Below are 19,809 nucleotides of genomic sequence, written 5' to 3'. Positions count from 1 at the left end.
TTTATTTAATACTGCCCTGAGAGTGTTATTATGTTTCTCAATGTCTTTTTGAAAAATTAAGATATCGTCTTGGAAACAGATGGTTTTGGAAATGTCCTGTAGTAAGGGTTGCATCAGTCTTTGGAATGCAGCTGCGGCTGGAGCCAAACCAAATGTCATTCTTTTGTATTGAAATGCTCGTAATGGGTTTGAATTGAAGTTAAATGTCTGGAGGGGGAATCTAATTCCACCTGGTGGTATGCTCAAGAAAGATCCAGCACACTAAAATAAGAAGCTTTGTCTATTAGTGTGAGGATTTCATGTATCCGGGGTAATGGATGACGATCCAGCTGATGGTGTTTTTATTAAACATACTTAAGAATTACGACGTGCTTTGGACTCATAACACTCAGCCATACCCCAAAAATTGATCAAGTCATCCTTACACTCTGGAAGAGCTAACTTGCTTATCGTATTTACTGACTTATCATTAGGTTTCACATGACCCCCAGGTAACCTGTGTTCCAAATACACAATGTCCTTACAGTTCAGTTGACATTTGTTCTCCGTTAATGTAAGTCCTGTTTGCCTGAACCTTTAAAGTACAGACCTCAGCAGAAGGTCATGTTCCTCCTGTGTAGTTTTCCATCGCCCTCTGAAAAGCTGAAGCTGCTGAGATCAAGCAAAGAGGCACCCTATTACATTTATACATTCCAAAAGGAGTGAGGAATGCTGTAAGATCAATGGAATGCCTCTTCAATTTGATGTGGTGATGTGCCGACATAAGATCTAAAGTTGAGAACACCATAGCACCATCAAGCTACGACAACATATTTGTTATATTAGGAAGGGGATACTTATCCACAACCACCGCTTTATTCAACCCTCCCAAGTCAACCCAAAATGTATCTCACCAGAAGGCTTCCGTGCCGATACAACTGGTGGCACCAATTCCAAAGCTTCCACTTCCTCAATAATACCTTCCTTCTACAATCTGTTCAATTCCTCTTTCATTGATGTCTCACAGAAAAAGGAACTCCCCGAACCTTACATGCATTTGGGACTGTGTTATCTTTCAACACAATCTTTTGTGCATAGTGGATCAAGCACCCTAACATGTCACTAAAAACATCTTGAAATTCCCGTTGCCAAATATCCACCTGTTGAGTCTGTACCATATCCTGGACTACACTAACCTCACTAGTCTCCTTGCCCTTCCCAACAACCTGAGGAGAACTATTGAGCTCACCTGTCAGTGGACAACAATGAAGACTGCTTGTCACGTTCCTCTTCAAGACAATTGGGGGAGAGCAATTCGAATCCAACATCACTTCAGAATCTCCCTGGTGAAACCAGCTGATTGTACTATCTCCCTTACAAGAGACATAAATCTTGCATAAACTGATGCAACTTGTGTACCCTAACTCACCCACAAAATAGCCAACCAATCTGATTGGTTGATCCCCATGCACTAGATGTTTGATGTCTGGTTTATATAACCTAGCCTTGTTAACAAGATGTTGTTCATTGAACACTCTCGGTAACAGTGAGATTTTTCCCCTGAATCAAACAGGATCCTTTCTTTAAAACCATTGACATTTCTGAAGTCCACACGCCCATGCTTACCTTGATCCTGTGCTTGTAGAATATTTTCACCACACTGCAGATGATCATATTAACAATCTCCACCATCATTATTCACCTCAACCTCCTTAACCCCGTTGTTTTTACACTGAGATATAAAACTTTTAGCTTAGTGGCCCTGTTTCCCACATGCTATGCACACAGCCCCCCATGCTGAACAATCCTTATCATTCACCTTTGTGCCCGAACTGTACTACAGCTAAAATATTTTCCTGCCATTTTTTTCTTCTGTAAGTCATTGCTCTTCATTTTGACCACACTATGGACCTATTCCCTCAATGTGTTCTTATTCTCTCTTCTTATCACATCCACACACGCAAGAGAATCCTCACTTTTCTTGGCTATCAGCAACACCTCATCCAATTTTGGATCATCTTTTTGAGAGGGTTCTTCCGTAACCTTCTCTATATTGGATCCAAAACATAAACTGGTCTCTAATATGTACTTCTAAAGCACATTTACACGTATATATGACAATGGCAGCTTAGGTAAATCAATAACATAGTTTTCTACAGATTCCTGTGGTCTCTGAACTCTCTTTCCAAAATGTTACTGTTCTAGGACTGTGCTAATCGTAGACAAATAATGTTTGTCCAAATTTCTGATACAGACTCAAACTCATTCAGCCCCTCCTCTTCAACATCATCTATGTTCAAACACATCTTGACCCTCAAGACACAAACAATGAAGGAGAAGTGAGGTATTTTTTCTGTGCTCAACAAGGTGCCACACACTCTTAGTGAGCAAACACTTTCTTCCACTTGTCCCACTTCAAAATAGTATATCCTGGTGAAATAAAAAATGGTGGTGCTGCAATATTCTGCATAGTCATTCAACTAGACAAAACTCCTCCCTCCTAGCTGTGTAACCAGAAAAAACAAAAAAGCCAACTCAGTCGAAAGTCACTCCCATCCCCAATGGCACCAGTCTCAACACTCGAGTCCACCAATAACCAAACCCTTTACCAGTACCAAACTTGGCACCCAAGTCCACCAGTCACCCTCTCCGGTACCCGACTTGGCACCCAAGTAATCAACTCTTCTCTGAAGTAAAACTCAATATGTGGAAAACGTTCTCCTTACAAAACATAATATGTTCCACATTGATAAAATCAAGTACACCAAGCATCAATCGAGTGAACAATGCAGCTGAAGATGCTCCTTTAGTCTCTTATAATTAATTCCCCATAGCGTGACTGCCTGAATCCGGAGAAGACTTACTAAGCTTGACCTGCCAACATCAAGATCCTTACCTCTAAAGAGCCTGCGTCCAATCAGGCGAGCCATCACATACCGCTCAACACAGAGCAGGAATGGCTCCTTTAGTCAACAAGCCAATCAGATGGGAGATGTCTTCCCTTGTGGAGGCGATATACCTCACAGTGTGCAATATTCTGTGCACTGCACTTTCTTGCAACGTAGCATTCCACAACACTGAGGGGATGCCATAAGCCAATCAGGTGGCACGCTGGAGCACAGCATACAGGGAATGCCATGAGCTGATCCTGTGGCTCGCCCGAGCACAGCTGCTTAAGAATGGTGAACTTGCACCGTAAGAGGATCCAAATAGCAGTTGGAAAATACAAATCAACACAAAAAACAATGTTGATGTCTCCCATGATTTAGCACTGCAATGTCCACGATTTTGTTACTTAAGAATAAAATCTCACAATTTGGGAGCCATGAATGCCTGAGACTTCCTGGGGATCCAATCCCATTCTCATCGCCAAGGTAGAAGAAAGTGCCACACCCGATAGCAGATGAAGCAGGTTTATTTAAGCTTCACAGAGAGAAATGCCTCATCCACCCTCCAGCTCTTGATCTCTTCCATCGTCTCAATGTAGACCCCCTCAGCCACATTCTAAATACCAGCATTCCAAGATACCACAACAGAGCTTTGTCTTCATATTTCCCCCATCTGTTTATCCACCTTCTTCCCAAATCAAAACCCGTCCCCAGAATGTAAGTCTCTTGGATGGAGGTGGCATCCTATGTGATGCTTTGCCCACTGATGGCATACAGGGTAAACATGTCCTATCGGACACTGTTGGCCTCGCTGTTCCCTATACTACCACAGAACAACACATCCAGAGGCGGCAGTGCACCTAACAAAGAGGAATACCAGGTGACTGATGGGTGAGTCGCTAGGATGTGCAGTTGAAGAAGGCAAGCTAATCAATCTTGCAATTTGCCAATCTTGATGAGGTGATAAAAAGGACAATATTTAAATTATGGTAATAGAGGAGTCAATTAAGAATACAAAGATTTCTAGAATATTCCAGAGCAGACTAATAGAATCAACCTTTGCTGAGTCACCACAAGGGCCTACCCCACATCCCTCTAGAGCTAGGACATGGCACTGGAAAGGGCATTTGCTGAAATTTTAACTCTTTCTGATTGTCCTGCTGGTATGGAAAGGATGTCAGCCAACGCAGCTCCTATGATGTACTGTATCAGATCTATTCAAACAGAGGAGACTGCCACCAGAAGTCTTGACACCCTTAAAAAACAATCCACAAAAAAGGAGTCTGACACCGAGGTGAGGTCACTGACAGAATATTGGAAACAAAAATATTGTGTGGACAGAATATTGTGTCAAACATTATGGCAGACCAAAATATCCAGACGGTAAGTGCAAATAGCCAAGTATAGATTTATTATTCTTAACTCCACAGCTACGTACCTTGAAGAAATACATATCATCAAAGTACTTATATGTGGAGTTATATATACTAAAACTTTGCTTACATATAGAAACCTACCTTCACAGTATTTTTGTCCTCAATATTCTTGATATGATATTTTGTTCACACAATATTTTTCCCTGATATTTTGTCTAAACACCCCTGAGGTGGGTAAATTATAATAGTTGCAAATCCCTAGCCACAAAGAGCCCAATGCAGCAGTGAGCAGAGCAAATCTGAGGACAAAATTATCTGAGCCCCAGATGTAGAGGACAAGACCTAGTCCTTGGTGAACGGTGCAAGGAACCTCATATTACCACCATTCCCAAGGCATTGTAAACAGAGTCCTGTGATGACTTAAGTAGCAAAACTCATTTCTGGCTATGGTGTGCTTGGGATGAAACTATGACGTTTGTGGCTAGGATCAGTGTGTCTGAATGGGACTAGTCCATAGACAGTATTGTGAAAGGCTCTGGCAACAGTGATCTCCTAAAATTCCTTAGAATGAGCCAGATATCTCTAATACCCTGTCCAAATATATATGTTACATTTGTCGTTAAAGTGTAAGCCAGGTTCCCAGAGTACATCTTGCATGGAATATGGCAGATAAAACTTCTGCTTCCTGCTCAGGTGAGAATCTGAATTGTCATTTGACCTAAGATCCCACATATTTCGTCTGACCTTTTTTATCAGGTTTCACTTTATTCATTTAGTCTATATGGATAAGTAGGTGCCGACCTTTTTATACATGATACAAACTTTATGTTGGCCTAAAGGTAACTCGTGTATATCTTTATTTTTCAATGTTCCTAATTCCTTTCTTCCCTATTCCCTTTGTTTGGGAATACTTTCCAGGAGATACCGATGGGGAACCCATTGTTTCAGGGATCAACAGGTCTTTTGAAAGGGATCTTCAAGAGAATAAAACCAGTCCAGCTAGCCCTTGACAAGGGAGTGAAAAGTGGTTAGATATCCACCAGTTTCTGTGCCATCAAGATCTTGACCTTGTCCTTTCCTTTCTCTTCCGGGCACACAGTCGGAATTTAGGGCCTGATGTTTGTAGTTTTGGCTTTGCGATTTCCTAATAGCGAATCTTGGTGATTCGCTATTAGGAAATTGCAAACTGGGATGCATAACAGTATGTTTAACACTGTTTGCAATTCCCAATGGTGTTGCAAATGAACTGCCTTGTGAATATTCATGAGTAGGTCGCAATTTGCGACCCCGTGGGGAATGGTCGCACTAACAGGCTTGGTGGCCTGCTGGGAACAGCAGACCACCATGTCTGTGACTGCTTTTCAATAAAGCAGTTTATTAGGGTCGAGCGTGCACAAGCGCTCTGGACCATGTTGTAATCTCTCTGTGGGCTTCTAACCACGCCCATGTCACGACCGTCACTCTCATTAGTTCGTGGGCTTCCCTTTTCAAAATTGATTGATTCCATTTGTGAAAGGCATGCATACGTCATGCCTTTTCCAGTGTTTAGCCCTCCTCGAGCGCACCGGTAAAGTACTGAAAACATACAAGGCTCTGAGTTTTCAGCTGGTTTCTGGACTACTTTATCTTTTCATTTCCTGCGCAACGCGATCTCGCTGGGTTAGAAGTCAAGCGCTTTGCATGACATTGACCCTGTTACATGGATAATTGCACTTTTTCTGGTTACATGGATAATTGCACTTTTGCAGATATGTTTCACTGCGAGCAAACTTCTGTTTCCTTTTCTGTGTTTCCTTCATGCTCATGGCGACCATTGGCTCGCATATGTGAAACTGTTTTACTTTTCATTATTAGTTTATGTGGCAAGAAAAGTCTGGTTAGGAGTTTACAACGGTAATAGCTCTACGCGTGCAAAGTGAGACCTGTTGCATTGCAAATGCTTGTTTTAAATGCAGTCCATTTTCCTTAAAGGAAAGCAAGATGCATTTCAAACCAAAAATGAAAGGTTTTCTTTTCATTTTTTCAGAGTAGGCAGTGGTCCGTGGGACCAGTACCTGCTCTAAAAAACATATTTTCGCTTTCATTCACAAAGGGGAAGGGGTCCCATGGGGACCCCTTCCCTTTTGCAAATGGGTTACAACCAAGTTGAAGTTGGTGGTAACTGTGATTGTTTTGTGACCGCATTCCCAGCGGCAGACTTCACAAAGGAGTTGTAAGTTGCAGAAAACCGGGGCCTAAAAGAAGAGAGCCGACGGGGCATGAGTTGACAAAAAGAGAAGGGGAGACTAAAGGGAGTGTAAAAAGGGAAATGTTGGAAAAGAAAGGAGCGAAAGCAAACTCGGATAAAAGCAACGGAAGGAGGGCTTTGGGGATCTAATGTAAATCACAGAGAGAGATGGAGGGGGGCGAGATTGAATTAGCATAGGGCTGCACGTTTGACCCTCTTCGTCTCTCCCTTCATTCTGTATCCTCGTCGCTCCCTTCCTCTCGCCCTCCCCATCCTGTGTCTGGAGGAAGCAATGGCCAGCAGAGGGAGGTCATGGATCCTGTAGGGACGCTCCTGTGGGACAGGGGTTACCCAGCTTTCAACTTCCAAGTCTCCCACTCTGAACTTCTTTATGTGCCAGCTCTTGGATGTGGTTCCCCCCAGACCAAACCCAACAGCTGTGGAATTTAAACAGATGAGCAATGTGGTTTTCATACATTTTAGGACAAAAACAAAAAATCGATTTTTGCTTCTTTTGTGTTAACCCTCTACTTGACTGCCAGTGGCTAATGCGGTAGTTCTGTTCTTGAACAGCCGATGAGTGAGGTACGTCAGCAGGATAACGCAGAGATTTACAGTATTGTTGGAATCCCGATGAGGCCAACTCAGTCTTTCATCCTTCCGAGGTCAGTAAATTGCTAACAGCAATCACCTGGTATTTGCAGCGTTTAAAGGCTCAAAACTGAGATGAAGGACACACACGTTATACATTATTGGGTTGGTAATGCCTTTGTGTCCCAGCGAGCTCCACAAACTTGCTTTTTGATCTCCCTTTAAAAAAAGTATTCTTTTTATGCAACCCTGCAGTGGTGCTGTTGGATCAGAAGGGATGACGAACCTGGACTAGCCAGTCGATCACAGAATAGATAGCCCTCGCCTTGCTGCACATGAAAAATCTGGAGTTGCAAAAACTGTAGTTCACTTTGTCATCTCCTGTAGAATAAATCCCTGATGATGATAACTTAATTCAAGATATTTTTCGTCGATTCCCTCTTCATCATGACCTTTATCACCACTCTAGAGGCGATTATTTTGTTAGAGAATTGTTCACTAGCTAAGCTGTGCATCTCGAGTAAAGAAAGGTCACCTAACAAGGGCGAAGGACAATATACCACAAAGTTAAACACAAGCAACACAATGATAGTGATGCTACAGAGTGTGAGGGGTTGTGATACAATGATACTGATTCTACCTAGTGTGAAGGATGTAACACAATGATACTGACGCTACTTAGCGTGGGGGATGTGATGCAGTGAGACTGATGCTACTGAGTGTGAATGTTGTGATACAATGATACTGATGCTACTGAGTGTGAGGTTGTGATGCAATGATACTGATGCTACTGAGTGTGAGGTTGTGATGCAATGATATCCATACTACTGAGTGTGAGGGTTGTAAAGCTATGATACTGATGCTACTGTGTGTGATGGCTGTGATGCAATGATACCCATACGACTGAGTGTGAGGGTTGTTAAGCTATGATATTAACGCAACTGAGCGCGAGGGCTGTAAAGCAGTGAAACTGACGTTACTGAGTGTGAGGGTTCTGATACAATGATACCGATGCTACTGAGTGTGAGGGCTGTGATACAATGATACTGAGTGTTGTGATACAATGATACTGAGTGATGTGATGCAATGATAATGATACTACTGAGGGTTAGGGATGTGATGCACTGATACTGATACTACTGAGGGTTAAGGATGTGATGCTATGATAATGATACTACTGAGGGTGAGGGATGTGATGCAATGATACTGATACTACTGAAGGTGAGGGATGTGATGCAATGATACTGATGCTACTGAGGGTGAGGGATGTGATGCAATGATACTGATACTACTGAGGGTGAGGGATGTGATGCACTGATACTGATGCTACTGAGGGTGAGGGGTGTGATGCAATGATACTGATGCTACTGAGGGTGAGGGATGTGATGCAATGATACTGATACTACTGAGGGTGAGGGTTGTGATGCACTGATACTGATACTACTGAGGGTGAGGGTTGTGATGCAATGATACTGATACTACTGAGGGTTAGGGATGTGATGCACTGATACTGATGCTACTGAGGGTGAGGGGTGTGATGCAATGATACTGTTACTACTGAGGGTGAGGGATGTGATGCAATGATACTGATACTACTGAGGGTGAGGGATGTGATGCAATGATACTGATACTACTGAGGGTGAGGGATGTGATGCAATGATACTGATACTACTGAGGGTGAGGGGTGTGATGCAATGATACTGTTACTACTGAGGGTGAGGGATGTGATGCAATGATACTGATACTACTGAGTGTGAGGGTTGTTAAGCCATGATACTGATGCTACTGAGGGTGAGGGATGTGATGCAATGATACTGATACTACTGAGGGTGAGGGATGTAATGCAATGATACTGATACTACTGAGGGTGAGGGATGTGATGCAATGATACTGATACTACTGAAGGTGAGGGTTGTGATGCAATGATACTGCACCAGCCATATTCCTATTAGCCGATGCAACCCTCACACCTGCAAAGAATGGTTTTATTGTATTTGTTGTCCTCTTTCTAAGAGACTTTATCTCAGTCTCTCTCTAAGAAACTTGGGGTATCATTTAGAGTTTGGTGGATGCAGGGCGTCCACCCGTTGGTGGCACAACTCCTGTGTGGCAAGCCAATGTAACTGCCACCCTAAAATTAGCTGATGGGTTTTCAGCCTGGCATGACCAGAGAGATGGTGATTCTTGCTGTGCGAGATGTTGAGGATGGACTGGGATGAGGACGGTATCAGGGTACACCTCTTTGATACCATCAATCATTGCCTCCACATCAAGCGCCTGGAAGAGTCCAATGCTTAAGCTCTCACCTTGGCATTACTTATATCTTTATATAAGTATGCACCAGCCCCAGTAGGCTGAAGCATGCATCAAGGGCCTGTGCTGTCACCTCTGCTGTTCAGTCTACGTGAAGCCTCTTGGCACCTTACTGCATAGGGCACATGCACCGTTTTATATTTACCCGGACGGCACATGCTAAGTTCCCTGAATTACTCAAAAATACTGATCACTGCAGTCTTGGTAGTTTTGCCTTGTAATAATCATGCAATTGATGGCAGCTAAATTCGTATAGTGTAACCCCACCATGACTGAGGCATTGCTAAGGAATATGGACTCTGACCCCCAGTGAGATGCCAAGGAGCAAAGTCCATCTCCAATGATGTTGGAAGAATGCGGAAGGCAGATCTCTCGCTTAACACCCATGTTAAACAGGTCTATACACTGTTTTTTTATCTACATTAATTTGATCTTTACATTCAATGATGGCAGATGATAAATTGGTCAATCTCACTTGCATCATGAAAACTATATCTACAAAGGGGCCGGGGAGGGGGGTAGAAAAGACTCTATCCCACCTGCAGCAATTCGAAGTACTTCTCCAGTTTTGGTGTGAGGATGAAAAATCACGATCTGTTACCCTTTCTTTACTGCCTTTGCACAAAAGGTTGGAACACAAATCAATTTGCATTACTCGTAATATATTTTACGATACAGCACCTCTCTTCCTGAGAAAAAAAAATCAAGCTATTTACTCAGCATCTCTTGCACAGCCAGTCGGGAACCTCAGTTGGTGCATTCAAAGTATAGACTGGGCAGGGCACGTCTTCTTCAAATGGGTCCCTATTTGGTCATTTTTTACCTTTTTCTAAAGGAATAATAAACAGCTGTGCAAAAGAGATAATACCTAATATCATTCAGTAGCCATTGTCCATGATCGGACGAGGCCTGTTTTCTGGCCTTTCATTTGTATTCTTTTCCTGACTTCCAGTCTTGTGATCTCATGGCTTCATGTGTTGCATTGACCTACGATTGTATGGCCTGGTTCACTCTTTGTAGTACGCTTTATAATTGTACAAAACGTACGACAAATTGCAATTCACATGAGGAGCGCTACACCTCTGCATTACCTATACTTATCTGCGCAGAATTCTCCGCTCCGACTGCAGAGACTTCACACACTATACATTTTAGTAGTAATGTGATTAGAACTGGGTGGAGTAAGTGTGAGACAGTGCAGAAAAGTAGTAAATCTAAACTTAATCAAAAGTGTAAGTTACTAATGTGAATCAATCCCATCAAGTTTTACAGCCAGAGAGAGAGGGCGTTTGTTGCTATTGCCTTAAAGTTGACGCAGTAGGCTTGGAGATGATGTGGACCAGCACACGTGAAGTTCCTCAGTGTTGGGGTGATGAGGCCATACTTGCTTAGTCCTTTAATGAGCTCGGTGTCACCATGCTGGACACCCTTCACTGAAATCAATAGGGTGGTGGTGGTGTCAGTGGGGTGTTGTCACCATTCAAATAAGGTGGATCTGATGATGGATTCAGGGAGGTAAGGTTTGAGTTTTCACTAGATGAGAGAGCAGGTGCCAGTCACCTTCTATTGTCTTGTCAATAAAGGAAAGATAGTTACATATAATGGGTCCTGGTAGTGTTAGAGGAATCGACCCACAAAGCTTTGTTTCGGAGACCCAACTTTGAATCCTGGCTGGTTTGTTGCTTTTGGTGAAGAGAGTGTATGTGGCCTTTGGTAGCTTTCAGTGCCATATGCTTGTTGCTTTCTGCAAGCAGACATTCTCTCACAGTATTCATTTCTGTCTTGCAGGCTTTTGTTAGTTGCTTCACATTTGTTGTGCTTTGTCTCATATGGCATAACCCTGTATGTTTTATATGTGCTTGGTTTCGATTGCACGTGGCTACTGTATTTTCTGCTATATTTGCGCCTTTTTTATGAATGGTATCTTCATATTCTTAATTTTAATGCACTTTGTCTCTAGTTTCAAGATGGTGGTGTTTCATTTGGACACGTTTCCCAAGATAGTTTTGTACTTTAAACAGCAGTACTAGAATATTCTTGTTTAAAATTGTTAGACGTTTATGATATTTTAAAGATTTTTTAACGATTGATCATTGGAATGTTACTGAAAAAATGTTGAGAAAAAATTACACTCAAGAAATGCTTCAATAGATAGCAACCTCCAGATTACAATCTGATTGGATCACTATTCACCATAGAAACGATAGTAAGGCTATCTATTTTTGTCAGTAACATTTTTGTGAACTCAATGTTGCTCTGACGTGGACCCTATATCCATCTCTTTTATTGCAACCAAACTTTAACCAACAACCCTAATTTGAGAGTTATTTTTGTAAAAATGTGTTTTGTGGTGCCACTTCAATACACACTAAATATATCACCAAAACTATTTCAAACTATAATCCTGTCGTTGAAACCTGACACTAACCTTACCTTCTTCTTCCCAATATATAAACTCTGAGCTATTTTTATAAGTACTGTTTTTTTCTATGTGGCATGATGGTTTCTGTGGTAGAGTTTACATCCATGGCCACGTGGATCTGTACAAAAAAAGTATTAGTGCTGGGTGGCACTCCCAGAAACAGCAAATTGTTTAGCCATGGCAAAAAAAACACAAATACATCTTTTGTAGCATGAAACATCTTCTACCTGTCCCCCGATGCTGACAGCTCCCTTTTGCACAGTGAAAAGTGTAGCTTCTGGTGTGCAAATGATTACTGAACGACCAGGGCAGTCAGTAACCCATGTATGCTTTGAGACTGCCTAAGCAGTCACAAACCATTCCTTATGAGTAAAAAGAATGGCCCTAGGGTCCCTTCCGCCTTCCCTGCAATTTGCAATGAATCACAATGTTGATATTGTGACCTGCAAAGACGTTTGAGACTCACTTTGCCATTTTCATACATTGCATTTTGTTTTTTACCCTCACAGTTTCTGCCATTTTGCACAGCCCTGTCTTTGGTAAGGTGTAAAACTGTTTGCTACAAGGATGTGGCTTGCTGGTATGGGAGGTTGCCCACTTCGGCTGTATGTTCTAAGAATTAGCAGAGACATGCTGCGAATTGTGGCCCGGGATGGAATCTGTTTTAGGCGAAAAGTGAAGCAGATGTAGTCAAACTCACGAGGGTGCGAAGATGCAATTGGAGCCTCAGTGTTTGGTTACCATCAAGTGGCTCCTGCATGTTCCCTGCCCTGTTCCCTCCTCCATACTGGGAATCTGCCCAGGCATTCCTACATTGATGCACTGTCTGTCCAGCCTCTCAGTTTCTCACACTCTGCCAAAAAACAGTAATAATGATCGAACAGCAAAACGCAGGTATTTCTGGGTGGTTAATAACAATCAGATATGCATCTAGCAGGTCTGCTGTTATCAAAACCTATGCTTTACAAAGGACCTTTATTTTGGCCTGACACCACGTATTGGTGTGGAATGAAGAGATTCAACTACATCAGAGCTAATGTTGGGCGAAAGTTCCTTGAACTTTGAAAACCAAGAACAGAAGTCAGTAAAACTTCTGATGTTGCTTGGGGTGCTGTATAGGAGGTTTTGTTTTCTTATCTAACAGCTCCTCCTGAACTCCTTTTAGAAGAACATCTTGCTCATTTTTGGAATATGGAAAAAAAGTTAAATGAAAATTATTTTACATTGTCTTGAAAAGGGATTCAATATCAGATCTTTACAATTTCCAAAATCCAGGCGTCTGAAATTGATGAGGTCTGAGCACAGGAAATTACAGAATCATGCCTCCCAGTGGTAGATAGCTCTGGACGTACGCTGCAATAAGACTGAGATGGTGCAGAAATGGAACGTGGCTTGTCGGTAATGTGGCCCTCTGGCCACCAGCCCTATCTCAAAAAGGCTGATTAGATGACTTTCCCATTGAAGCAGGTCCAAATGCTCTTCTTGTACCAAAACTACAACCCCTTTGAAAGGAACAAACAGAAGGCATAAGGTTCCTGTTGGCAGCAGACATTTTAACTAAGAGCCTGATTCAGACCTTGGTGGACTGGTTACTCCGTCACAAAGGTGCCGAAATATAAATTCTGTAGGATAGAATGGGATTTAGATTTTGGCAGACATGATATCCCTCCCACCTGTGATGGAGTAACCCGTCAGCCGAGTTCTAAATCAAGCCCCAAGTCCTCTAATTGAGACGCAAAAAGTTTAGGCAATAACCAAGGGAATAGGTTAGTCATATGTAGTATATAAATCCAATAGTCAGATTCAAAACTGGAGTATTCTGAGTATGTTGAGAATGAAAGTCAATGAGTTATCACATTGTGTTTAGATGTTTTATTAATCTTGAACCTCTTGGTGGTCTTCAAATCTTGTTGACTTGATACAACATTTTGGAAACTGTGACTAGTCAAAATGTGTTCCATCCCATGTGGCACAGTCCTGTGGCTTTCTCAAGGCAATAAACCAAAGAGTATTGGATTACTTTGCATCTTCAAAAACTGTCTGGAAGGGAAATTGCTTTGGTCGAGAAATATATTGAATGGCCCAAGCTTTACAAAATGAAAATAATCTCAAGGTATCAAGAGAGAGATAGCCTTTTGTTGCAGTCGTCCTACTTGGAGATCAGGTACGTCCTTTATCAGTCCTTGCTGTCGTATGATATTGTATATTATCGCCTCGAAAAAGTCCCAAGCCTCTGTACCGCATGGGGCAAAACCTGTGTTGGCTGGAAAGGCTGTGTGTGACCCAACTCAACTGTGTCTCAACTATCCACTTTCCACTTTTAACCATTATTTGAGTTAACCTTCATTAGAAGTACACTTTCCTACTTTTAATCTAACACAGCCAGTGATTTATCACAAAGGCTGTGTCTGGAGATGAGTTGGATCACAGTTTCCAAAATCTTGTATCAAGTCAACAATGTTTATAGACCACCAAGAGCTACAGAATTAAGAATAGCCCAATTTGGAATATGACAATTGGATTTATACCCTACATGTGACTAACCAATACACTTGGTTATTGCTTATTATTGAAATGTAGGCTTCAGGGGGTATCGACCACCTATAGGTTAGTCCTTGGAAGGTAATCCTTTGGACATAATGCTTAACCCTGTCTAGGTGATGTAGACCCCCAATATTACTTCCTCTTCTTCCTTTAGTAGCCAGAAGGATCAGAGCCTGTGAAGGGTAGGAGCTTAAGAAGGTACTTATATGTTACCCCACCTTCCAGTAGCACATCCATATGTGTTTTCTGGCTGCAATTGATAAAACTAAAACTGCTGTTATTGATCACAAGGCATCAAAAGACACATTAGAAAGAAAACACACTTGATATTCCATCATTGAGAGATTAGATGTATAGTCCATATTCTGCTGCATCTGCTCATCTAAATATTGGAAGTCTTTAATCAGGGGCTGAAATGTGTATGTTGCATAGGTGTCAGCACAAATACCAAAAGTGGAACCCGAGTAGAAATGCTTCATGACTACCTCCACCTTCTTATTGTGCCTTCAAATAATAATTCAGCCATCAAGGATTCAAATGTGATGATCAATGGTAACTCTTCAGGGAAGTGTCTTAAGGGAAGATGTCTGCTGAGGATCTGCAAAAGGACTCCCTGATGCCCTTCTTCAACTCATGAGCCAATACCTGTCCCATGCAAGGATAAAGATCCAGACTCCTTTGTTTGATATTGCGTAAAGAAGTCCTCTTCTTCTCTCTGATGTCATGGTTCTGGGAAAGATAATTCAACTCAAAGGTGTTGCAGAAATTGTGATTGTTCAGTTATTTTACATCCTCTTCTTGAAGGAAATACATGGTGGCCTCAACCGGCTCCCCTCTAAGAACTATTAGGTCAGGAGGCATAGATCTTTTTAACATCAAAAGGCATTGCCATATATATGTTTATTCTGACAGCAAGAAGTATACAACCTAGCCCAGGCAGGCAGAGGCAAACTGAGCAAGCCTGAAGTTTTCGGTCCACCGGCAACATCAGAATGCCATGACACATGTTAGAATATAATTAATTCCTAAGTAGAACAACACAACATTTTTCTTTCTTAACAAACAAAAAAATATATAAAGTATGGATACATTTACAATAAAAGGTGAAGTAGACTTGAAAGATATTATACAACAATATTACAGTTAAATTTGTTTTCTAATGCGAATCTGCAGTGAAAATATTTAATAGAACATAAACTAAAGCAGCTATGGAAAAGAACACACCTCTTTTTAATTATTCACATACATAACCATCATATTTCCTTGGCACCCTTTTTGCATGAACATTGCGTTTTGGAATTGCCTCACATTTGTTTTTCCTCTGCCTGTATTTCTTCTCCCCATACCACATTTCAGTTTCAACTTCAGGACACTTGGTGACTTTCAGCCTGTTCCACCATTTCCCCTCTTCCACACTGTAGGAAAGTGCCACTGTTGGCATGGTTACCCCTTTCCACACACTTTTTGCCTAGTATTGATGCCAACTTTGATTGAAAATGTGCTGGAACCCTGCTAACCAGGCCTCAGCACCAGTGCTCTTTTCCTAAAACCGTACCTTTGTTTCCACAATTGGTACAGCCCTGGCACACAGTTAAGTCCCTTGTAAAAGGTACCCATGGTACCAAGGGCCCTGTGACCAGGGAAGGTCTCTAAGGGCTGCAGCATGTATTATGCCACCCTGGGGTACCCCTCACTCAGCACATGCATACTGCCTTGCTGCTTGTGTGTGCTGGTGGGAAGTAAAAGTCAACGTCGTCATGGCACCCCTCTCAGGGTGCCATACCCACAAACCACTGCCTGTGGCACAGGTAAGTCACCCTTCTAGCAAGCCTTACAGCCCCAAGGCAGGGTGCACTATAAGCGCATAAACGTTGCGCAAAACCACCCTCACACAAAAAGGGGGTTGTAGCCTAACGCCAGAAAACAATTGCGTCAAAAGCGATCGATCGCGCTGCAAAAGGCAATTACCAGCACCGTGTCATGTGTAGAGCCCGCTCCACGTTGTTAATGTAAAACATCACAGTATTTACAAAGACAAACATTTCATAATCACAAGAAAGTCACTTCTCTGTAGGCTGCAAACAGCAAAGAAAGAGGAAGGACTGTGTTAACAGAGATAGATATACAGGGGTCAGACCTGTGATTGGTGGACATTATAGACTTCTGGGGTGCATGGGAAAAGTAGTTTTTTGGTTATTAGTGTTTTGATTGGCTGCTGTTTTTTCTTGCAGTAAAGAGAGAGAAGCATAATCCGAAGCCTCAGGTCCTGACATAGAATTAATTTAGAACTTCACTGCACAAGAAACCACTCCCCCCCCCACGAGCGGCATGCTGAGACGAACCGCCTGTCACACCAGCAAAACAGCACAAAGAACTGCTCCCCCTGCCAGAGCTGCACCACGAGATGGAGCTGCTCTTCACATGAGCTGACTTCACAAACAAACAAGCATTCAAAAATCGCACAAGCTGACTGCACGTATGAAGCGGCTTTCAAAAACTGTGTGTGCAATGGAAAAGCACAGTAAGAAAAAAGTATTTTTATTTAAAGATTTAACTGAATAAATAGTAAAATATTCCTATCAAAGTGGTACAACAACTAGTCATTTAAGAATTTCTAAATCATTATTAACTAAAATCGTTAATAGTTCTTTGCACAACCTATCACCAAAAGAGAGAAGCTATCAAAGACTCTCACCAAAACTCAACCAGTTAATCAAAACTCACTTATTATGAATTAAATACATGTAATTTAAACATAACACAAATGTACTTATCTGCATCAGGTAGCAGCAAAAAAGAAGGAAGATGGCTACGGGTTCTGGCCTTTTATTGACATATGAAATGTTTTGAGAGTCCTAAGTTCTTTAAAGTGGAGGCTGTGAGTAGTAGCATTAATTTAGACTGCATAATATTAGCCTCCATGTCTTTAACAAAATCCAGATTTTCTGCCCACCAGGCTGTGTAAAATCTACATTTTCCTAAAGAAAAATGAATGGGAAAAACGGGTTTTGGGATCCTCCCTTTTTCTCAGCTCTCGCCTGACAGATCACCCCAAAACTTTCCAGAAAGGAGCTGAGGTGGAAGAAAATATGTTTTGGAAAGTTTTGTGAAGATTAGTCAAACGACAGCAAAGTATATGTAAAACGTCGTCCTAACTATACTTATTTACCATACATCGGTCCTCAGTCCTAAAAAATAAAACAAAACAAGATATATAAGGAAGCAGGAGAGGGTTACCCTGTCCAGCTGGACCCTGTGGGGCACTGGGGTCATATTCAGAAAAAAATGTTTTTTGGGGGGTCAGTGGATCTGTGGCTCCACTGTGACCCTCAGTGCAGCATCCTTGGGGCTCTGTGGCAGGTCCGTGGATCAGGAGCAATTTCCTACACCAAAAAAATAACAAGCATTTGCAAAGCCAATAGGTTTTGCCTTTGTCTTGTTTTCTATCTAACTGGCTTAAAAATATTTGAAAATGGTATAATAATATTTTTTATATTTTGTAAAACAAACATTATTATAATATTTTCCAAATATATGTAAGCCAGTTAGAAAAAAGGCAAAGGCGAAACCTACTGCATGCAGCTTAAAAGAAAGAAGACAGAAGACGACATGCAGAACAGAAGACAGAAGATGGCAGCGAAGACAGAAGATGGCAGTAAAGATAGAAGATGGCATGCAGTAAAAAAGAAAGAAGACAGCGAAGGGAGAAGACAGAAGAGGGCATGCGGTAAAGAAGAAAGAAAACAGCGAAGATAGAAGACGGCATACAGGAATGAAGCAAGAAGAGAGTGAATAATAAAGAGCAGATCAAAGACAGAAGATGGCAGTAAAGACACATGCCGTAAAGAAGAAAGAAGACAGTGAAGACAGAAGACAGTATGCAGAAAGGAAAAAAGAGGATAGAAGGCAATAGAGAAAGAAGACAGAGAAGACGCCAGCAAAACAAGATGTCAGTGAAGAACGAAAGTGGCACGCAGGAAGAAAAAATAAGTACCTTCAGCATTGTAGCCAGAGGAAGGACACTGGCCATTGTCCAATGGGAAGTGACCGGAAGGAGATCTTCGTCCACCGGCAACTCGATGGCAAGATCTGTGAAGAAGGCGATGACAGGAAGTGACGTGAAGACGACGTGTCAGCCAATCCGAAGCATGTAAATCAGAGCGACGCTGGATGGAGTAAGCCAATTGTAACTCCAGGTAAGTAAGGGGCTGGTTCTACGCCCCTTTTAAGTTTTTTTAATAACAAAAGATTTCACAAGCATGCCCTAAAAAAGTGGTTGAGCACAGGGCCTGACTGCAGGCCAGGCCCTGGCCCCAACCTCAAGCGGCACGCAGAAGACTGTGTGCTGTGGGAGGTAGGGTGCCCATGGGGAGTTGGTTGCAGGGCCTAGACACAGGCCTAGCAGTGTGCCTAACCACACCCCCGCACGGCCAAAGACCACATGTGTCATGGGCTTGGGTGCCAGGCTCTGCATAGCAGGGGATTGGTCACCCAATCCCACACCACGCACAGCAATGGATATCTTACTATATGTATAAAAAAAATTGAAAATTACTGAAAAAACGAAGGTTAACATGAACATGGGTGTGGCTTCAGTCGGGTGTTTGGGGTGTTACACCCCCCAAATAAATGTATTTTCGGATAAATATTTGGGTATAGGTGCTCTCAGTAGGGCATGGTGCGATGTCTGTCACTATGAGTCTTTACATACACATACACAAAAACGCACACACTCTCTCTCCCTCTCTGTTTTAAAAAATGTTGGTTATGTTACAATATATTGTGCTTTCTCTCTTAGTTCTCCTACCAATCCGCACTCCTCTCCCTTTCCACTGCCCCTTAGGCCCCTATCATGCACCCTGTTTGTCTTTTTGTATTTTAACATTATAAGCCAGCCTGACTGTTGGAAAATCTTAAACTCATCCCACCCCCCCAATCTTACTGACCAAGCTATAGCCCTAAAAGTGATGTGAGAGTTAGGAATTGTGATCATACCCTTTTTTATAATTAAACCTTAGAAATAGATTGAAAAGAACAAAGGTTAAAGAAACGTTGTAGTTAAGTGAAAATGTCAGTTAAAACATACTGTTTTAAATGAACAACACCACTGAAATTCACCAGTTATAGTTAAAAGATGTAACTTTAACTAGTGTTGTAAAGTAACTTTACTTCATGTCCTCGCCATGCACTGCCAAGTTACACTTTATTTTTTCTCTTTATATATGTCTTCTTAAACCGACACTATAGAGTCAATGTACTGCAGTAAACAGCACATTTTTAGAATGCAGGTTTGTACTCTGTCTCTCTCACTTCTCTGCCTCTCCCTCTCCAGTGGGACTGGGGCATCCACAATATAAAAAGGAAAAGACTGGCCTTGCTGCTTCAGTGTAAGAACCAGAGGCTGCTCATTAAATATTCACTGCACTGTGATGTAGCACCCATGATGCACTGAACAGGCTTTGTTTTTAT

General features: G+C 42.0%; 1 long non-coding RNA gene across 1 annotated transcript in view; it reads right to left on the bottom strand.

Moving 5' to 3' along the window:
- The window catches only part of LOC138265306 (uncharacterized), a 98,532-nt gene extending 80,101 nt beyond the window's left edge, over positions 1-18,431 (bottom strand). The window contains exon 1 of the long non-coding RNA XR_011199336.1: positions 18,335-18,431. This is a non-coding gene — a long non-coding RNA (uncharacterized lncRNA). The remainder of the gene's footprint in view (positions 1-18,334) is intronic.
- Between the last annotated feature and the right edge of the window lie 1,378 nt (positions 18,432-19,809).

This window comes from Pleurodeles waltl, chromosome 11, assembly GCF_031143425.1.
Source record: "Pleurodeles waltl isolate 20211129_DDA chromosome 11, aPleWal1.hap1.20221129, whole genome shotgun sequence".
NCBI lineage: Eukaryota > Metazoa > Chordata > Amphibia > Caudata > Salamandridae > Pleurodeles > Pleurodeles waltl.
Note: the sequence above shows the minus strand (reverse complement) of the source record. Positions and strands in the feature narration are given on the sequence as shown.